At 43.8% G+C, this 22683-nt stretch overlaps 1 protein-coding gene across 3 annotated transcripts in view; it reads left to right on the top strand.

Moving 5' to 3' along the window:
• The first annotated feature begins 744 nt into the window (after positions 1-744).
• VIT (vitrin) overlaps positions 745-22683 on the top strand; it is a 109854-nt gene continuing 87915 nt past the window's right edge. The window contains exon 1 of one of the 3 annotated variants that reach the window (XM_042982175.1): positions 745-770. The gene's annotated coding sequence lies outside the window, so the exon portion shown is untranslated. The remainder of the gene's footprint in view (positions 771-22683) is intronic. The other 2 variants (XM_007082426.2, XM_042982176.1) reach the window with 2 other exon arrangements.

Raw genomic sequence — 22683 nt, 5'->3', positions numbered from 1 at the left:
ATTATTATCTTGTGTCCTGTTACTAGCAGCATAGACTACAGTCATTTCATTAAGCTTGCCAAAATGCAGAAAGGACCACAGTGAGCTAAAAAATAAAAATTAAAAAAAAAATAAATACATAGCATTACCATGTAGGAAAAGTGCTTTTGACTCCAGGAGTGAGAGTCCGGTAGAATCAGGTTGGTCGTGTTGGCACAGTAGTCTTTCCTTATGCAGTTTAACCAGCTGTTTCGTAGCATTTGAAAAAGAAAGAGAAAATCTAATCGCCCCGTGTACAACCTTTTTAAAGGATACTTTTTGTTTCCCATTTTATCTAGCCTCCTCTCTTCTACTTTTTAGAATTTCTAATTATAGAATTTGCTTACTGAAAATGTGTGCTTTAGGCTAGAGAAGAATATTTAGAAATCCTTACCCCAAAGAAAAGCAAGTGGGAGTGGAAATTTGAAAGAGGACCGCCTAATTCAGCACTAAAACCAGTGTGAGAAGCAGTGTGTGAGGGTGTGTGTGTGTGTGTGTGTGTGTGTGCGTGAGCATGTACGTGTGTGGATGTGTATGTGTGTGGCTAAAATGTGCTTTTCAAAGTGCTGAGAGGTTGATGGGAATGTTTGATTAGCTCCTCTGAGAAAAGAGGAAAGTTGCTTGGACCTCTCCTTGTTTCTTCTTTAGAATAATTTGGATGGGATTTGTGATGCAGAAAAGCTTAAAGAAAAAAGGATATCCATTCTGTGTGGTGGAAAATTTTTGAAAAAAAATTGCTTTCTTCAAACAAGGTATGTCTGATGAATTACTAAGCTATGTAGATAGTTTGCTTTCCATACCTTATTATAAAAATGTTAAAATGTATTTCTCATTAAGAAACTATAATACACACCCTGACCAAGTAATCAGTCTGGACAAATTTCAGTCTCAGGAGAATTGGGAGGGAGTGGGGGTAGTTGACATCCTTGTAAACGACTAATATTATGTATATCAACTATAAATTGTGCTGAGATAAGATTAGAACAAGATTTTCACTGTATTTTTAAACCAATTTAATTATGGTAAAAAAAAAAAAAGTTGAAAAGTAGGACATTTGTGTATAACTTTGAAGTAGCTTTAAGTCTCTTTATTACCCTGCCCTTTTTAAACCTTGCTTCCTATACGGAATGTAACAGAATTGTAACAAGTTGCTTCCAACCATGTATGAAAAGCAGTATGAGAAACGGACACATTGATGCTAAATGAAGAGAAGTTTTTTAGTGCAGATCTACACTTCTTTCTGCTCACACAAATCTCGGCGGAATGTGGCTAGATGTTCAATTGTGTATCCTGTTTCCACTGGAAGCGTTTTCTTAGGCTGAATGCTTCTTTAACTGATAAGCCCAAGAAAGGGCTGGCATTGTTAAGTCTACTATTGTAGCCCAACTTTGCAGAGGGAGACAGGGTATGAAATCTCTTTTAAGCATGATTTGTGTCAAACTAGTATAAACATGAAATAAATGCCTCAAGCACAGGTTAAACAGAGAGGATAAGATCGAATAACTAGACTCAATGGTTTGCTCTGAAAAACCCAGGCATCTCTGCCATCCCCAAATCGAGAGTAGAATTCCAGATTTTCTTTGGGTGTATTGTAAAAATAAAACCAGGCATTCTTGGCCATGGTGGTTATTCAAAAAATCTGAGCGCTAAGAAAATAGCATTTTGCCATTACGTTGTGTTGCAATAAATTTGGAAGCTTTGGTGGTTAAAGTTCTGAGGTTGTTTTTCCCTCCTCTTTTGAAAGATGAAAACGCCCTGCAGCAAAGCAAGATCAAATGCTATTTGTTTGTGTGTTTCCTCTGTTATGTGTGTTAGTTGCAAGTGGTAGCTAAGCTTCCTCCTCCCCCTCCTCCTCCTCCTCCTCCTCCTCCTCCTCCTCCTTCTCCTTCTCCAGTAGGAAAGCTGGAAGTGCCTTTTATTTATTGAATTAAAATACCCTCTTTTGTAAAAGGGCTTTAGACAAAGAATTGCAAGACTAAAGGGCTGCATTTTTAATTGCAATGTGCTGGTTTCCCAGACTAAGCTTCATTTAAATATATCTTATACCTCACCACTGAAAGGAAACACCTAAGGAACACTGGAAACGCTTACTGTCTATCTTCATAGCATTTACTGTATGAATATCGTTTAGAAGATCTAGTTATCTTTTTTGCCAGGTTACTGATTACATGAGGAATAGTTTCTTTCAGACAGAAAAAAAACCTGGATTTAAAATGGTTTATGAATAGCATCAGGAAAACAAAAATGCTTGTGCTCTCTCTGTAATTCCTGTAGGACGTATCGCACGCAGAAAAGCAGCGGCGTGCAGCACAACGGTCTAAGCCAGGAGTCCTAAATTACAGTAACAGTTCTGCCACTACCTGGCTGTGTTACCTTGGGAGAGGTGTGCAACATTTCTTGACTTCTGTTTACCCATCTGAAAAACAGAAGTAGCAATGCCTGCGCACACACCCTCCCAGGGTGGTCACAAGGTCCACTGCTGATTCTCAGCTCCAAATGGGTTTTGAAATGCGCAAAGTCCCATGGAAATGTAATCTTTTTTCCCACCATATTCAAAAACAGATTACACTGGAGGGAGTCACTGGCCTCGAAATAAATGTTACACGGCTTCCAGAATGTTACTTGTGCCCATACGCGTAACCTCTCCTTGCTTATTTGGAAGCATGAACCAGGTAGCAACAGCTACAGCAGCAGCAGTTGGTGCAGGACAGAGCACATCGGTCTGTCAGTAGAAGGGCCTTCTAGCTGTGTAACCTTGGGGAGGTTACTCGACATCTCTGTGTCTCCATGTCCTCACGTATGAAATGAAAAGTTGGACAAGATAGTTAGTCTCTAAGTTTCCCTCCTAATGCTACGGTTCTGTGCACTGGGACCTCTCCCGTGTCAAGACATGGCCAGGCCTCTGTATATTACAAAGTGAAAGAAGTATGGAACCTATGATATATTTAAAATATTTATGTTTACCTAAGACTTTAACACACACAAAAATGAAATGTACGGTAATTGCATATTACAGAAATGTAACACAACTGTGTATACATGTGTATGTGTATATACTATTATATATTACATAATTATATGTATGTAAACGTGTGTGTGTGTGTGTATATATAATATATAACAGTTTTATTATGAGGACAGTGTGGTCCAAATTGTATGCCAGACCTACTTCAGTTTTCTAGTGCATTTCTATGACTGTGTGACCTCATATGGAGATAATGTCAAATACCTAAATTTAAGGCCTTGCATGCAAGGCCAAGTTCAAGTGGCCCTCTTGTGCTGCATGGATCCTGTGGGAGTTTGTCTGGCAGGAGGATCTGCCTCTTTTTAAACGTGTTAACCTTGGCAAGTTACTTCAACTTTTTGGGCCTCGGTTTTCTCATCTGTAAAAGGCATCTATCATTCGTGTCTATTAGGATTGTGACAAAAAGCTTCCATTGGTGCTTGATATACCATCAGCACCCAAATGTCAGCAAAAAATTTTTTTTAATTTCTTCTAACGTTCATTTATCTTTGAGAGACAGAGAGAGACACAGTGCAAGCCGGGGAGGGGCAGAGAGAGAGAGGGAGACACAGAATGCAAAGCAGGCTCCAGGCTCTGAGCTGTCAGCACAGAGCCCGACGTGGGGCTCGAACACACGAACTGTGAGATCATGACCTGAGCTGCAGCCAGACACTTACCTGAGCCACCCAGATGCCCCCAAATTCTCTTTATTGTATGTGACTAGAACGAAGAAATCAGATCAGCTGTGAGACACATTGATGGTGATACTCTTCAAACTTTTAGCCATTAACACTTGTGGATGTCCTAAGTAATTAGACTTAGGAAATTATGTGATATGAGTATAATTATGAGAAATGTGTTGCCATTTCTTCATCCAGAGGATATGAGCTAATTAATCAGTCAGCAAATGATAAGCAAGAGAGGCAACTTCTGTGATGTCTGTAATTTGAGAAACCCCAAAGGCCCTCTCTCGTTGCCTAAGAATGTGTCCTTCTGGTTTGCAGAAGGGCATGGAATTCCTGGCCCTCTGAACATACATGGTGTGAGCTAGAGAGCTGCAAAGGGGGCCTGCGACATGTGACACATACGAAAGGTCCTTGTACACATGGCAGCGAGCAGCTTACGTAGTTAGTGCAGAGAAGAGGGAAAGGAAGGAGCGCCAGACCGGGGCGAATTTAGGTGAGGCATCAGAAATGACCGTTTGATATAGTGCTGGCTGTTAATTTTAAAACGTTCATTTATTTTGAGAGAGAGAGAGAGAGAGGGTGGGGGGGAGAGAATAGAGACAGGGAGAGAGAATTCGAAGCAGGCTCCACACCGTAAGCACAGAGCCCGTCAACAGGGGTTCGATCCCACACACCATGAGATCATGACCTGATCTGAAATCAAGGGTCGGATGCTTAACCAACTGAGCCGCCCGGGTGCTCCCGGTTAATTTTAATTAAGTGGCAGGAGAGCATGCCAATGGCCAGGGCCCGCACAGCAGCTTGTCAGCTCAGATCCAGCCCTAACTCATTACTTGCCCGCACCCCTGGGCTCACCTGCAGCTAAGCCACTCCAGTTGTGCACCTGTACCCTGCTGGCCCAACTCCCATCACTGGCTCCACTGCTGTGCACAGCCCATGGTGAGGCCCCGAGGCCACAAGAGAGCATAATGACAATCAGGAGCCAGGCACCTGCTAGTGCACCAGCAGTTGGGCCTGCCCCCACCCCCGCCACCAAAGGCGTGCCCGCAACCGGCCCCTGCCACCACACAGGCACCTGCAGCCGACCACGGCAGCCCCTGCATGCACGACGCCAGCTCCAGCCATCACCACTGCCTGCCCTCCCTGGTCTCTAGCCTCTGGACCCTGAGGCATCACTAAGGACCCAAAGAGCCCTTGCAGATATACCAAAGTTCTCACCAAGGACTACACGGTTGTCAATGTTATGGACCCCAGCAGCCTGAGCTGTCGAGACATCATACGTCCTTGGACCCAGAGCCACCACAAGCTGCTACACTTGGTTCCCTGTACCACTAGACCCAGGGTTGCAGTCTGCCCCATCATGCCTCGACCCACAGGTGAAGTCATCTTACCAAAGTCACCTTTCCTTACTGAAGTCAGGCCATGAAGTCCAAAAGAGGTAACTGGACACTGGACAAGGGTATAAGGATCATGAAGCAACAGGGAAACAACATCACCAAAGAAGCACAGTGAATCTCCAAAAACTGACCCTCAAGAAATGGAGATACATGAACTACCTGACAAAGAATTCAAAATAATTGTTCTAAAGCTACAATGCAGCTACATCATAACACCAGGAAAACAACACAAAAACAAAATAGGTTCAACAAAGTCCTAGACGACATAAAACAGAACCAAAAAGAAATTCCACAATGAAGAAGAAAATTTTAATTCACACACACACACACACACACACACACACTTAAGTCAGTCTGTGATCCTCTAGGTGAGTTCCTGTTTGCAGAACAGGAGAGGAAGGACCAAAATCCAGCAAGATTCCCAGAGCCCCACGTTCACAATGGAGCAAAGACTATTTCAGTTTTGTTTATTGCATTTTTCTACGGTTACCTCATCCGTTAAACAAACAGTCGTGGATACTAGATTTAGAATTTGTTTTTAATCAGCTAGAAAACTTTCCGCTTCAACAGACTGCAAAGCTTGAAGAGATCCTTAGAGACTGCCCATGTGAAATGCTCGGGGCTGCCTGGGAAGCGTACAAAGCAGGTACCAGGTGATGCTCTGAGTTGAGACCTATAAACGCGGCACATCATGTGGCAACCTGCAAAAGGCAAATCCCCCATGCAGATGTTGTGACTCGGCTGAAATCCGCTGCCACATTCCAGTGCTAATATCCTGAGGGAGAAAGGTGAACTGAGATAGTGGATGCCAAAATCCTTTCCTCAAATCTACAAGCCATGGTCTTGGAACAAAAGAAACACTAGTTTGGTTTAGATCCAGTTTGGAGAATATTTTGGTATTTGTGTTTTATTTTGGTGATACAATTAAAAAAAAATGTTTAGGCTCACTTCTACTTCCCATTTCTCGACTAGAGGCTTTCTTCAATTCTTTTTAAAAAGCTAGGTATCATTCCTCAGCCATCTGATTGGTTCGATTGCCCTACAGTCATGTAGAAAATTTTCATGAGAATGGGGTGATGATCCTTATAAATCTGAGAGAGTAGGAAAGAACACAAGTGTAGAATCACTCCCTTTCTGGAGCCCTGGAAGAACAGAACTCAATGGGGGTCACAAACCCGTGTGGTTCCTTCACCAACAAGTCGAGAAAAATGAAGCCATGATTAATCTGAGCAGCATCTTGTTGAGAGAGATTCAGCTGGCTGCTTTTCCTCTCGTAAGTCCTCAACTAGAGTCTAAATGGACCCCATTTGAATGCAAACTGGTGCAGCCACTTTGGAAAACAGTATGGAGATTCCTCAAAAAAACTAAAAATAGAACTACCCTATGACCCAGCAATTGAACTACTAGGCATTTATCCATGGGATACAGGTGTGCTGTTGCTGTTTCGAAGGGACACATGCACCCCCATGTTTATAGCAGCACTATCAACAATGGCCAAAGTACGGAAAGAGCCCAAATGTCCATCGACGGATGAATGGATAAAGAAGATGTGGTATATATATATACAATGGAGTATTACTCGGCAATCAAAAAGAATGAAATCTTGCCATTTGCAACTACGTGGATGGAACTGGAGGGTATTATGCTAAGTGAAATTAGTCAGAGAAAGACAAAAATCACATGACTTCACTCATATGAGGACTTTAAGAGACAAAACAGACGAACATAAGGGAAGGGAAGGAAAAATAATATAAAAACAGGGAGGGGGACAAAACCTAAGAGACTCTTAAATATGGAGAACAGACAGAGGGTTGCTGGAGCGGTTGTAGGAGGGGGGATGGGCTAAATGGGTAAGGGGAATTAAGGAATCTACTCCTGAATCATTGTTGCACTATACGCTAACTTAGATGTAAAATAAATAAATAAATAAATGGGCCCCATTTGCAGGAGGATGGAGATAAAACAATGGGGATAATGATGATAATCACGATTGACCACCACTGAACAAAAATAATATTTGCCGACACCTACACAGCTATTCTTATGTGCCCAGACACTGTTTTAAGCCCTCCTCCTATATTCACTCATTTAATCCTAACAACAACCATATGTGGTAGGTTGTTACTATTCCTATTCTGCAGATGAGAAAACTGAGGCACTGAGAAGTTAAGTACATTGTCCGAGGTCACACGGCTAGTAAGTGATAGAGCTCAACCTCAAACCCACGCGGTCTATTTCCAAAGCTCACATTCTCAATCCGCCAGGCAGCAAGTACACAGGGTCCTGGTTTCCCTGTCACTGCACCAAATTAATCTTTGCCATCCCTGAAAACATCATTTTCAAGCCAACTAAATTTCAGAGAAATTGCAGAGAAAATTCCTTCCTGCAAGTGTAGACACAGGGGTAATAATGATGGAGGGGAGCAGACGTAAGGATCTCACCGGAGAAGCTCTGTCAGGAAGGGAGGTTTTTATTTCTGTCATTCTTAGATGAGCTCCTGATTTAAGAACACTTGTCAGGTGTGCTGGGAAGACCTGATCCTCAGGGGGAAGGCCAAGGAGCAGACCTCATTATCAAGCCCTGTGAGTAGCCAGTCCCCAAAAGGAGTCCTTTGTCTTCGCTCGAGGGCTAAGTTAGCTGCGAGTCAGAGAAAGAAACCTATTTCCTAATGACTCAGGCCACTTCAGAAAATCACTTTCCCTGATAAGGGTCTCTACACGGACAAGACTCTAGTAAAAATTTCTCACATTCTTTCCTTCAGTGAGAGAAAGGCTAAAGTTTTGTGTGGACATGTGGTAAAAATTCATAAAAACCACCCTTCGGGCTATAGTGAGAAGGGACTCATTCTGCATTCTTTCTTCTCAGATTTAAAAAGAAAAAGAGAGAGAGAGAGAGAGAGAGAGAGAGAGAGAGAGAGAAACTATTCCTTCAGGGGAACCCAATGTATCGTTTCCAAGAGATCAGGTCACTGGCATCTCAATGCTAAGTGAATTCCCTCCTCCGGGTTCCTTTGTGTCCCAGACAGAGAAAACAGGCTTTGGAAGTAAAGGTGTGAGTCAGCTTGCCCAGACTGGCTTTGCTTGTATAATAGAGTGAATGAATCTACAGTCCGAAAGGTAAAAGGAATTTGGGGAAGCAGAGATAACACTGAACAACAGAAATAACAAATATTTATTGGGCCACAATCATGTGCTATCCATAATTCTATGCATTTGGGAAGAAGAGTGAAGAAAATAGTCTCTGTTCTCCTAGAGCTTGCTCTGGGGAGCACACAATAAACAGATCCACATGAGAGGTGTGGTGGTATTATGGGCTGTGGAAAACCTAAGAATGTATAATAAGGGGACTGGACAGAGCAGTGAGATGTGGATGACGATTTGCATTGCATGGTTAGATAAAATGTCTGATAAAGGGACATTTAAACAGAGAGAGAGGTGAAGAAAACCAGGGAGCAATCTATGTGGACACTTGGAGGAAGAACATTCCAGGCAGAGAAAAGAGCAAATGCAAAGGCCCTGAGGTAGCACCATGCCTGCAAGGACCACACGGTCTGGAGCCGAAGAGTGAGGGGGAAAAGTAATGTCGTGGCATTTGGACAAGCAGAATGGAGGGCACTATCCTAATGCTTCTCAAGCTCCCCTAGGTGCACCCCCCCCACCCCACCCCTCCGCCGATTCACATACTCTGCCGCAGTTCTTGCCTCTGCCCTGGATGAAATCAGAGTAGGTCCCTTAATATCTCAGGCCACATGCAGAATTTTTAAAAAGATCTTACCCACGCTACACCTCCAGACAATCAGTTTAGTCATTAATATGGATGTAATACTAAGTAATGCTTAAGTTTAAAGTTTCACCCCCACCCCAGGCCTAACTGCTGCAATGGAGGAGGCATGACTAGATTCTCTCTTTCTCTGCCTTGTGCCTCTACCCACCTTCCACTTAGCTGCCAATGACAGTACCTTCAGATCCAGAGTTGAAGTGGGTACAGAGAGGAAAGGTAAGAGGACAGAAGGGCCTTACAGCGGATTCTGTTGTAAGTTGGCATCCAGGTTCCTTGGGTTTGGCAGGCATGTGCAGGTGTTTCTTGTTTGCAGGGGGCACTTCTGTGGGTTCTTGGGAGATGCTACCAGTTTGTTGGGAACGCCTCAGCCGCGGTTCCCCAGATGCCACTGCATACGGATCTGCTCTGGCCAGGGGCGGGCGGGAGAGGGGGTTGTGTTACAGCTCCTTGCTCAGCCTCTGAAAAAACGGCAGTCTATCTCCTATGATTTCCACTGTGGCCTCCTCAGCCCTCCGTGTACTTGGCTTGGGCAGGACCTGAAGTGACCCCAGGCTGACTCTTGTACAGGGTCTGCTTTCCCACAAGCTATTCTCTCTCCGGTAGATGTAGATGTCTCAATCATGAGCCAGACACCCGTCCACTGCACCCCCAAGACCAGTCGGTCATTTTAAATGGGGCTACAGGACATCCAAGATGGACTTCCAAAGGAGGTGACCAAGAGCCGGGATGTGTGGCCGACTGCCTCCCTCCAGACTACTACCAGAGTTATAGGAGCCGAGTGGGAAGCTGGAGACCAGAGAGCAGGAACGGCTGTAGGAGAAGTTATTGGCATTTCCTCCCCTCCTCCCCCTCTCCAGATGCAGGAGGGGAGCAGGGCGTGTCCCCACCCCCATCACTTCAGACAGCAGGAAGAGGACCGTCAGGGAGACCACTTTGGAACATGCAATGAGTTCTCCTGTAGTCTCCAGTCTCCGCTGAAGCTAAGACAAAGGGTCATCCGATTTTAACATCTCATTACACAGTCAATTACAATACACTCAAATGTTTATTTAGATGGGTGTGTTATGCCTGGTTAAACTTAAAAATATGCCTGGTGCATCACTTTACCCTAAATAGCGTTTGTGAGAGAGAGAAAGCTCTGTGTGAGTTCAGGCCCAGATAGGACTCAGAAAAAAAAAAAAAATCCCTTGACCTCACAACCAAGACAATTTTATTACACAACGTATGCGTTTTACAGTGTGCATCTTAACTACTGTCAACAGAATATTTCAAAAAACCTGGGACATTACGTGTCAAGGTGAAGAGGAACGTGAAACCCTCCTGCAGGGGTAGAATGAGGCAGTAAGCGGGGATAAAGTGAGGCCTGGGGCGGAATTCTGGTGCTGCCACCTATTCATTCCAACCTTGGACAGCTCCCTAAATTCTCTAAACCTCAATTTCCTACTCTAAAGAGTGGGCATAGTAGGACTTACCTCGTAGGACCGCCACGATAATTAAAGAAGACGGTATGTGTGCGGTGTGGAGCATTCGGTAGGGATTCAACAAATGAAGTTGTTATGATCCCAGTGGGCTCTCAGGTTCGAAAACGTCCCATGAAGAACAACAAAGAAATGAATCCCATCTCATGTAACAGGGCACTAGACAGCTGGGCCAAAATTGTCGGGATGGACACGAAGGACGGTTGGAAGGCTCCATCAGAGCTGAGAATGGTCTGGAGAGGGCCCCTGGAGGGGGACGCCACATGGCTTTGGAGACCTGGGTCTCCTGCTTCAGAATGCCTCCTTCTGCTGGTTCCGCCGATGTCTGGGACTTAAGCCTCCATCACCTCAAATGCCCAGCCGCAGCGACTGCCCTCCTCCACGACCTGCCCTCCCCCCACCTCGAGGAGCCTCTGGTTGCTGGGATTCAAGAATGCGCTTTAACCCACAGCCCCGTGCTTGCCTCTCTGCAGCATGGGAAGACCCAGGACCCTGTTCATCTGAGAGGAACCCACGCGTTACCAGGAGGCCAACGGGAAGATGCTATGGATCTTACAGAATCACCCTCATCTTCCTTCCTACCCCAGCTGGGAGGCGAGGCAAGACCTGAAAATGTTTTTCTGTGCCTCAGAATTGAAGGCAGACCAGAAAGCACAGAGCGTTCAGGCCAGTCGAGGCTCCGGGGATCACAGCTGGACGGATCCAAGCACACAGCTCCACATTCAGAGTGGACAGCCCTTGGCAACCACAAACCTCAGAGCCCAAAGGAGAAAACCCACTGGGAGGAGGCAGCGCTAATCCACAGTGTCAAACACATTAAGTAAAGAAGCTTCTGATGAGAGAAGCTCATCTTCCAAAGCTCCATGAGAATCTTTTAACCGCACACAGTTGCCAGAGTAACTGAAAGGAGCGGTCATGGTCCACCTCGCCTTTCACTGAGGTCCTCAGCCCTTCCCCCAGATTTACTGCCCTTCCATTACGGAAGATAAATAACTCTTGGAAGGAGTTCTTTAGAGCTCATTTGGGGGCATGCCTGCAAACTAGTATTTTTTTCCTACTGGCAATAGAAGATCTAAACTACCACTTTAGAAACGTAATTACTGTTTGCAACCTTACTAGAAATCACTATTGGTCGAAGCCTTTGTGGATGTGGTAAGCATTACCATATGTCAGGTTCTTAACGAGGTACAAAATGATGGTCCGAAACACGCACACCAAAAAAGGCTTTCCCTTTTTGCTTTTCTGACACGCAGAAACACGCCACATGGATCAATGAGCCTAATGGCGGAGGCCTATCTCCGTCATCGAACACAGGGATGACCTCTCTAGTCCCCCACTGCCCACCAGTAAATCTCTCTGCTTCGGGATTTGACCTGACTGTACGTGGTGATCAGAAGCGGTCCTGGGGAAAGTGAGCCTGAGTTGTCCACACCTTGGTTATAAAAAATATTTACCTATAATATTTATGGAAAATTCCTAGACTGGAACATCAGTAAACATAACCCTCTTATAAACACACTGGGAAAAAAAAATCTCAGAAATCACAGTTGCTCAACCCTGGCACTATTGGTATGTCAGGCTAGATAATTCACGGTTGTGAGGCTGTCCCACGTGCTAGAGGGCGTTCAGCAGCATCCCTTGCCCCCACCCTTCTACCCACTAGAAGCAGAGGCCCCATCCCAAGCTGTGACAACCAAAAATGTCTTCAAACACTACCATACCTTTTTGGGGAGGGGGCAAAATCCTCTTGGTTGTGAACCATGGTCTTTTTTTTTTTTAATATTTATTTATTTTTGAAGGAGAGAGAGAGACAGAACATGACCAGGGGAGGGGCAGAGAGAGAGGGGGGGAGGGAGACACAGATCCAAAGCAGGCTCCAGGCTCCAAGCTGTCAGCACAGAGCCCGACGTGGGGCTCGAGCTCATGAGCCTTGAGATCATGACCTGAGCCAACGCTTAACTGACTGAGCCACCCAGTTGCCCCATGAACCATGGTCTTAAACATATCGGAAACTCCACGGTGACATTCTCACAGCATCAGCTCAAGGTCACCCACTCCCAGAGCACCCCAGGTGTGCAGGCTGTGTTCTTCCTCCTCAGGTGCTGCCACAGCTTGTGAGATTCTTTGTCACACTTGTTCCCAGAGCCTCCCTCCAGACTGGGATATAGCCTCTCAAACCCCTGCTTGAGGCTACCACAAGACTGGCACCAGGGCCCTTTTCATCTTAAGTGTTTTCATTTTTTACTACTAATCATGTCAGGGAAAGCGATAACTAAAACGAGATGAAAAGGGTTTGGGGGCGCCTAGGTGGCTCAGCTGGCTAAGCATCCAACTCCAGATTTCGGCTCAGGTCATGATTTCACAGTTTGGGAGATGGAGCCCCGCATCGGGCTCTGTGCTAACAGCATAGAGCCTGCCTAGGGTCTCTCTCTCTCTCTCTGTGCCCCTCCCCACCTCTCTCTCTCCCTCTCTCAAAGTAAATAAACAAACTAAAGAAGGGGAAGTTCGAATCAAAGCTTCAAGAAATAGAAACCAACTCCAACTGACTGGAGTAAAAGGGCCCAGAAACATCTATGTCATGAGCAGGAGACCCAGTCCAGCTGGACCTCCATCACACTGGAAATGGGACCTAGAAAGTGGCCAGAAACCAAGGTGTCTTCTCCCCCTGCTTCTCTCGGGGCCATAGGCTTTCTCTTCTCCTCTCTTTGGCCTTCATCTCTGCATCTTATTCAGGGTCCCAACTCCAAATCCCAAGGGGGATCTTGATTGGCATAGGTTATCTTTTCCTGCCAGACCAGCCGCGTCACTTAATTTTAGCATGTATTATTTCTGTGTCTGACTGTAACATCTGAGACATTCATTTCAGGGGTCTTTTGAGATTAAAGCCCTAGATGTAACCAGGCATTTAAATGTGCAAAGAACTATACAAATGAGTGGAGTTTTTATTTTATAATAATATATAATAAATCATGGGATTTATTTACAGTAACAGTTACGTGAGAGGTTTGATATAGTCAAAAGAGCATGGGACTAAAATAGAGACCTGGCCTTAGACAAGTCACTACACTGCTCTGAATTATAGGGATAATAATGGTCATTCTACATCAAGAGGTTCTTAGGTGATTCACATGACAGAATTGTTGAGAAAGCTTCTTACAGACTCTGTCATTGTTATAGTCTTCTGTAGTTACAAAGACAGGTACTTTGAGTTAGGAAAGAATCGGGAATCATTTCTCAGCTACAAGCCCAACTGAAAAGGAAACACATTATCTCAATTGTCAGGTGGTCCAGAGGTGGGCCCCACCTCCAGGCACAAGACAGAGTTCCAGCTCCATTTCTCTGTGATTCACTTGGCTGTCCTCCTCCTTTTTTGTGTGTTGACTTTTTCCTCACACTGACTTGTCTCGTGGTCACAAGATGGCTGCCAGCAGACCAACAAGGGAGGCAACCTCTCTCCCTGAAAAACACAGACTTAAGTCTTTCCATTCTGTGTGTCTGACACAACTCAGGACACGGCCCGCCCTTGAACTAGGCGCTATCGCTTGGAGTGGGCCCCGTGTTGATAGGCTCAAGGCTGGGGTTCTGAAGCAATCGCCAGCAAGGGGGAGAAAGTATATATAACAATCCTTGGCTTAGACTTGGAATCAGGATCCATCCCAGGAGCAGGGATAGAGCAGCTTCCTCTAAGTCACCTGTATGCATTTATTCTTTTTATCAAATTGGGGTTGTGTTAGGAAAGAGGAAGTGGAGAAGAGGTCGCTCTGCTTAGGCAACCATCAGCGTCCTGTCCGCAAAGCCTGCCTCAGAGCACATCTTCAAGTAGCCTGGTATATTCTTAGCAGCCAACATGGAGAAAAGGGAAACTCTCCCCTGCCTCCCTTGCCTATTTGGCTTGTACTTTTCTGTTGGTATTTCTTTAAGATAGAAGAAGGGATTGGAAAGAGAAGGAAAATAAGGAAAGGGAGAAAAACTACCATGCTTTCTGGCTCGCTCCTGTGTTCTCTCCCTCCCTCCCTCCCTCTCCCTCTCCTTCACAGAATCCTGGGGGATTGTAATAGTGACTGCTGGTGTCATGGCAACAGGAAATGCAGTGTTTCAGGCCCAGCCCAGAGGAATAGGATCTATGTAAAGGTTTATATGCAGATCGAGGCCACCTCCACATTGAAAAGACCCCTCCTAGGACCAGTCTTCCTTCTTCCAACCTCACTAGATCAACCCACATCCACTGACAAACAGCTGAGGCTTTACATCAGGCAGAGATGGGGAAAGCAAAAGGCTGCACATGTAGCCTCTCCCCATTCAGAGATGTCTGCCCTCGGGGGATTTTTGGCATTTTGGAAATACAGCACAAGCCTCTCATAACTATTAAGCGTTTCCAGATGGACGCTGGCTCTTTCTGCCTTGTGGACAAAGAGTACTGTTAGGTGCTCCCCCTTGTAGCATCATAGATCAGACAAACACCAGCACTGCATAAATCTTACACGCCCACTAGGGCAGATTTTCTGCAAGTGAGGGGCTCCAGTAAGCCTCTAGGGGGCTTATTAAAAATGATGAATGCAAAAATAATTTTTAAGTCTTCCATGTCTCCCTGTTGCCTAAAGGATCAATTGCACATTCTTTAGGCATGACATTCAAGGCCAACATGGCCCCTTCTTTCCTCTCTAACAGTCTGATCTCTCGCCCAGCCTCTCAGAGCAGCTCCCAGTTCCTGAAGCTACTCAGTCCCCTGTGTCCTGTCCTCCCCTCGTCACTCATTGTGTTCCGACCTGCCAGTTAAACGAGTTCAAGCCCCTTCCAATCCCCATGCCCCAGGCCTATGTGACCATCCACACTTTTTGCCATCACCGTATCCTTGACAGCAGAGATTCTCACTTCTGGCTGCACAGGGGAGTCACCGGGGGAACTTTAAAACAATATTGATACCAACTCAGAGCAATTACATCAGAACAGATGAAGGAAGCATACTTATTACAAAACAGTGATTTGCAAATGCAGGGCTCTGGGCTCAGAATGCCTGCTGTGAATTCCAGCTCTTCTTCCTCAGCCTTGTGACCTTGGGCAGAGGACCTCTACAATTAAGGCGGGAAGGAGCCCCCACCTCATGGGGTTGTTGCAAAGATTAAATGAGACATTATTGACACTTAGTATGTGCTCAGTCTGCGTTAGTTATGGTGAGGGCACATCAGTCTCCTTCTAGAAGACCCCAGGCAACTTGATGATGGGACCTGCATCTCGCTCCTCTCCGCCTAGCATGGAGCACACAATTTTTTTGGATGATTAAATGGATGCACAAATGAAGATGAATTTTGACTTGAGGAGGTCACAAAGATTTACAAGAAAAGGTGGCCCATGAGCTGAACCTTGAGAGATGGAGAGGCTTGTGTAAGGCAGATGAGGAGCTATTCCAGACAGAGGAATAGCAAGCTCACGGGACGAGACGCTGAGGTGTCACGTGTAGAGAAAAACCCTCCTCTGACTCCCAGGTGTGCTGGGGTCCGAGGAGAGGGCTACAGACAAGAACTGCAGTGTGATGGCTTGAAATCCCTCACTGAGGAAGCCAGGCTTTTATTCCACAGAGGATGAGGGGACTGTGAAGGAGGATTCTGAGAGGGTGAATGTACACTCGGGCCCATGCTTCAGGAAGCTGATCCTCCCCAGCTGGGGGGAAGGATGACCCGGAGCAGAAAGCAGAGAGCAAGGAATGGGTTGGGAGATGACTGCAGCTTCTCGTTAAATATCAATGTTATCTATGTTCAATCTTCCAAACAGCCTGTTTCACTAATTTCTGCCTTATTTACATAGGGGCATAGGGTAAGGATTTCAACAGAACAAAACTGTCACACTCACTTCTGTCTCTCATCACCACTTACCGGGTTTTCTTTCAATGTTATTGAAATAAAAAAATATATAGGAAAGTTCTATGGACAATTGTATGCCAACAAATTGGATAACTTAGCTGACGTGGACAAATTCTAGACGCGCAAAGCCTACCAAGACTATGAAGAAATAGTAAATCTGAATAGACCTGTAACTAGTATAGAGATTTAATCAGTAATCAAAAATCGCCTGACAACAAAAAGCCCTGGGTCTGATGGCTTCTCTGGTGAATTCCACCAAACATTTAAAGAAGAACCAATATCAAACCTTCTCAAACTTTTCCCAAAAACTAAAGATAAGGGAATGCTTCTTAAATCATCCTGTAAGGCCAGCGTTACCCAGAGCCCAAATTAGACAAAGGCACCACAGGAAAAGAAAACTACAGTGTCGCCTAACAATACAATATCCCGTATAAATGTGGATGCAAAACTCTTCCACAGAATATTAGGAAATTGAATTCAGAAGCAGATTAAAAGTAATTATACAACATGACCAAGTGGGATTTACTCCTGGAATGGAAAAATGGTTGAACATGCAAAAATCAACTAATGTAATATACCATGTTAATAGAATAAAGGGAGGAAAAAACAAACATCATCTCAAGTGATGCAGAAAAATCATTTGGCAAAATTTAGCACCCTTTCATGATAAAAAATACTCAGCAAACTAGGAATAGAAGGAAACTACCTGAATATAATAAAAACCATATATGAAATCTTATAGCAAACCTCCTGCTCAATGGTGAAAAACTGAAAGTTTCTCCTTAGGGTCAGGAACAAGACAAGGATGCCCATCTGTTTTTACCACTTCTATTCAGCATAGCACTGGAAGTTCTAGCCAGAGGAATTAGGCAAGGGAGGTAAATAAAATTCATCTAAAATGGAAGGAAGAAGTAAAATTATCTGTTTGCAGATGGTATGCTCTTATACGTAGAAAATCCTAAAGATTACACAACCAAATTGTTAGAATGAATAAATGAATTCAGCCAAATAGGATACAAAGTCAACAGGCAAAAATCACTTGCATCTTTATACATGAACAACGTACAGTCTAAAGAGGAAATTAAGAAAACAATTCCATTTACAATAGCATCAAAAAGAATAAAATACTTGGGAATTAATTTAATCAAGGAGGCTAAAGACTTATACAATGAAAACTACAGAATATTGCTGAAAGAAACTGAAGGAGGCATAAATAAGTAGAAACGTATTCCATATTGATAAACTGGAAGACTTAGTACTTTTTTCATTTTATTATATACATATATATAATACACACACACACACACACATATATGGGGGGGGGCTAGAGAGAGGGACAGAGAGAGAGAGAGAATCCCAGGGAGACTGCACACTTAGCACAGAGGCTGATACATAGCTGGATCCCATGACCCTGGGTCATTACCTGAGCCGAAATCAAGAGTCAGATGCTCAACCGACTGAGCCACCCAGGTGCCTCTGGAAGACTTAATACTTTTACAATGTCAATACCAGGGCACCTGGGTGGCTCAGTCAGTTAAAAGTCAGACACTTGATTTCAGCTCAGGTCACGATCTCATGGTGGAGCCTGCTTAAGATTCTCTCTTTCCCTCTCTTTGCCCCTCCCCCACTTGCATGCATTCGCATGCTCACTCTCTCTCTCTCTCTCAAAAATAAATAAGTAAAATAAAGTCTATTTTTAAAAAGATCTCAATACTACCTAAAGCAATCTATAGATTCAATACAATACCTATCAAAATTCCAATGATGTTCTTTGCAGAAATTGAAAAACGCATCCAAAAATTTATGTGAAATCTCAAGGGACACCAAATAGCCAAAACAGTCTTGAAAAAGAAGAGGAGAGCTGGAGGACACACAGTTCCTGATCTAAAAGTAAAAAAACAAATTACTACAAAGCTATAGTAATCAAAATAGTGTGGAATTGGCAGAGAAACATACATCGACAGAAACATACATGGAACAGAATAGAGTGCCCAGAAATGAACCCTTACATATATGGTCAAATCATTTTTGACCACGGTGCCAAGACCATTCAATAGGGAAAAGACAGACTCTTAAACAAATGGTGCTGGGAGAAGAGCATATCCACATGCAAAAGAACAAAGCTGTACCCTCACCTAACACCATAAACAAAATTTAACTCGAATGGACCAAAGATCTAAATGTGAGACCTAAAACTGTAAAACTCTAAGGGAAAAACATACGACAAAAGCTGCATGACATTGGATTTGGCAATGATTTCTTGGATATGACACCCAAAGGCACAGACAACAAAAGAAAAATAGACAAATTAGTCTTCATGAATATTTAAAAATCTTGTGCATCAAAGGCACTGTCAACAAAGTACAAAAAAATGGGATAAAATATTTGCAAATCATAGCTGATAAGAGATTAATATCCAGAAAGTATACGTGACTCCAAGAATGCAACAAGAAAACAACCTGCTAAAAAGCCAGGCACAGGACTTGAATAGACATTTCTTCACAGAAGATCTCCAAGTGGCCAACAAGCACACAAGCAGTTGGGTCAACATCCCTAACCATTAGGGAAACGCAAATCAAAGCTGCGACGAGATGCCACTTCACACCCATTAGAATGACCATCTAAAGAAACTGAAAATAACAAGGTTGGTGACAACATGCAGATGCTGGACCCCTTGAGCACTGTTAATGGCCACGTAAAATGGTGCAGCCATTCCAAAAACAGTATGGTGGTTCCTCAAAACACAAGACCATAAAACTACCATACGATCCAGTGATTTCCCTTGGAGGTATAAACAAAAGAACTGAAAGCAGGGTCTCTAAGAGATACCTGTACATCCACGATCGTGGCAGCATTTTTCACGATAACCAAAGTATAGAAGCAACCCAAGAGTTCACGAACAGGTGAAAGGATAAGTAAAATGTGGTTTATACATACAATGCAGTATCACCCAGCACCAAAAAGAAAGAAATTCTGAGACAGGCTACAACGTGGATGAACCCTGAAAACATCATACTATCTGAAATGGGCCGGTCACAAAAAGACAAATACCGTATGATTCACTTAAATGAAGTACTTAGTCAAAATCCTTGAGGCAGAATGCTGGTTGCCAGGGACTTGGGAGTAGGGGGAGATGGGGAGTTTTTGTTTAATGGGCGTAGAATTTCAGTTTTACAAGACAAAAAGAGTTCTGGAAATCGATGGCGGTGATGATTGTACGTTATGAATGTGTCAACATTAGCCTCTTACAAAACGGTTAAGATAGTAAATTTTACATTTGTGCATTTTAGCACGATTTTTAAATTGGAGGAAAAAAACCTGAAGAACCGTATAAATATAAGGTGATGTTATTATTTATTACCAACGCACTCTTTTCTAAATCCAGGCAACGAGAGGTCTAATTAAGTTGGCTGGCTACTCCACTTACGGTAGTGTGTATTTTTATTTCACAATCAGGCTTCATTTGCCTCACCAGAACTTCACGTTCAGGACTCCATATTCCATCTCATGGCGCAATCCATAAATTCATGAATCAGTAACACATTCTTTTGGAAACTCCAGTTGTCTGGGTTTTGTTCAAACCCTGGTGAGCACATGAGGATTCAGGGCTCCAACATTACTGTGCACCACACAGTTTCGTGGCACTGGACAGTCTACAAGTATTGCTTAACAGCGGTGGCAGCCATCCTCATTTCCGACCTCTGGAATGGCTAAGAGAGGGTTAGAGATTTTTCAACACACATTTCAAAAAGGCACATTTATACTTTCAGTATATGAGTGAATGGGCCAAACAAGGAGAGAAATTGAAGTGGTAAGAAAGAGGCCTCAAAACATTGATTCCAAGAGACCAGAGTGATTCTAGTCCATGATGAATGAGTCAGCATTTGGGTGATAACTCCTACAGGATTAGAGTGTTTCCTGGAATCCTGTTTGTTTTCATCCACCCGTCCCAGCACGTAAAGGTCAGGTCCATCATGTCTCCTCAAGTTGTAAGACACAGATCTGAGAGCATTTCTCTCTGCAATCCATCTTCAGTTTGCTGACGATCAATAATGCTTATTGAGATATAAATCACATGCCATAAGATAACCCTTGAAAGTGTACAATTCACTAGTTTTTAGTGTATTCACAAGATTGTTGGTTTTCTTTTTTTATTTCCCAGGGAAAGGAGAAAGCCCCAGCTACTCACTCATTAATCCAACATGTATTTATCAGGCACATAAAAAAAAATCGAGTAAAAAATCCTTGCCCTCATGGAGCTTGCATTCTAGTGGAGAACACAAACAGTAAACAATTAAATAAATAAAGTATGTCAGTGGCAATAGTAACATGAAAAAAAAATAGTGGGAAAAGGATAGGGTGTACCAGTTGGTGGTGGGTGGCAGAGGTTATGTTGGGTGGTAAGGGGATGTCCCAAGAGAAGGTAACACTTAAGCAAAGACTTGAAAGAAATGAGGCAGTAAATCATGTTCTGATCTTGGGGGAGGGGCATCCAGGTAGAGGAAACAGACCATGAGATGAGAAGCATGTGCTAGAAACAGCCAGGAGGCCATTGTACTCAGAGCTTAACAAGTAAGGGAGAAAATGGGGAGAAATGAGGTCAGGGGGGCCAATGGTGCAAAATCACATAGGGTTGTAAGCCACTTGTCAAGACTTGGGCTTTGATTCGGAGTAACATGGGGAGCCACTTCAGAGTTCTGATTGCTGTGAGGATTGTGGAGTCAGAGGAAGAAGGAACTAGCCCAGTAAGGAGGCTGATTGCGATAACCAGGTGACAGGAGGCATGGCCTGGAGCAGATGGCAGTAGTAAAGGTGATAAGACATGGTCAGATTCTGGATACATTACGAACATAGAGCCAACAGCCTTGGCTGATAGGTAAGATGTGGAGAAAGAGAAGCAGAAATCAAGGGTGACCTGATAAAATCTGCAAAGCTGAACAGTAACAGCCAACTGGTGGGGCTGGGTTACGGTCGGTACAGTAGGGTAGCTTGATATACTGCATTTATTCCATAAAAAGTTAACGGTTTCGTCCTGAAAACATACATGTTAAGTGGCTCCGGAGCTTCTCAGAGTCAAAATAGTAAAAGACGAAAAAAATTTTTTAATTGCTATCACCCTATTTCCAAAACATAACCCAGCTATTTAAGCATCAAATTGCCAAACTGACTGTATGTATGATTTTATTTCTATTTTGAAGCTAAGAGCCGTTATCTGCCTATTATGTAAACAGTAGTCAACAACTTTTACTGGGAAATTTAACACATTGCAATTGTTGCTGGAAATTAGCAAAATAATCCGTTCTGTTTGAGGTTACTCTTGCTGCCTAATTTAATTGTCTGTAATAAAATCTTTCATATCCTAAAAAGTTTTATTTAAGTTAATTGCATCAGGTACTTGTATTACCACCTCAACCATAATTTGATAATTGCTTTTTGTTAATAAAATCTGCATAGTACTGAATCTAAATATTGGGTATAAGCTTGCACTGGACCTAGCTAGTACCAGATGGTGTTTCCAATTCCCTACTTTGGTGGCTTCGTCATCAGCCATGGAATTTTTACACAGAAATCAACAAACGCTACAAGTCAGGGGCTTTCCCTGTCTCCCTGCCCCAGAGAGTAACACCACTGGGGATAGCAGAGTGCAGGGTATGAATGCCAGATTTAGGCCACACAGCAATAGCACTGGGCAGAGAGCCGTGCACCCCAGAAGACAGGGGTGCTTTATCATTGACATTGCTTAGAATTGCTAGCTTATAAAGGTAATAAAAAGCAGACCAACCTTAAGCCTTTAAACTCTTTCAGACAATGTTCTTCCTCACTGCCCGTGCCCAGGGCAGATCCATCCTACCTACTCTACCTCCATTCCGGTCCTACTGACCACCCTGGTCACCAGGGATGTGACATTTAACCTTTCTAAGCCTTACTTTCCTGAAGGCATCATAAAATCTGCCACACTGGCTTATCGTGAAGATTTGAGGCAACAGAGTATGTGCTCCATGTGATGAGTAATGGTAGTATGAACAAACCTTTTAGAGTTTCCTCATAGCCTCAAGAGAAGGAGGAAACCCCATACAGATCGATAGCATCACTATGCTAACCTCTGAGCTCCTGTCAGTGCTGTTCCTCCCCCAAGTGACCTTGGGGTCACTTCTCCCTATTTCTGCATGTCCAAACTGTTGGTCTTTCAAAGTTGATCAAATGCTACCACCTCTAGGAGGCTTTCGCTTATCCCCATGGCTGTCATTATCTCTCCTTTCTCTAAAATTCCCTGGCCTCCTGGGGAATCTCTGACAGGATCCCAGACCTACTGGATTAGAATCTGCGTCTTAACAAAATCTCAGGTAATTCCTATGCATGTAAGATTTAGCAAGTCTTGCTCTAAACCACGGGTCCTCAAGTTTGTCAGCACATTGAAATTACCTGGGGAGTTCTTAAAAACACAATGCTAGATCCCACCTT

The sequence above is a fragment of the Panthera tigris genome, chromosome A3 (genome assembly GCF_018350195.1).
Source record: "Panthera tigris isolate Pti1 chromosome A3, P.tigris_Pti1_mat1.1, whole genome shotgun sequence".
Classification (NCBI taxonomy): Eukaryota; Metazoa; Chordata; class Mammalia; order Carnivora; family Felidae; genus Panthera; species Panthera tigris.
This window is presented reverse-complemented; position numbering and strand designations above follow the sequence as displayed.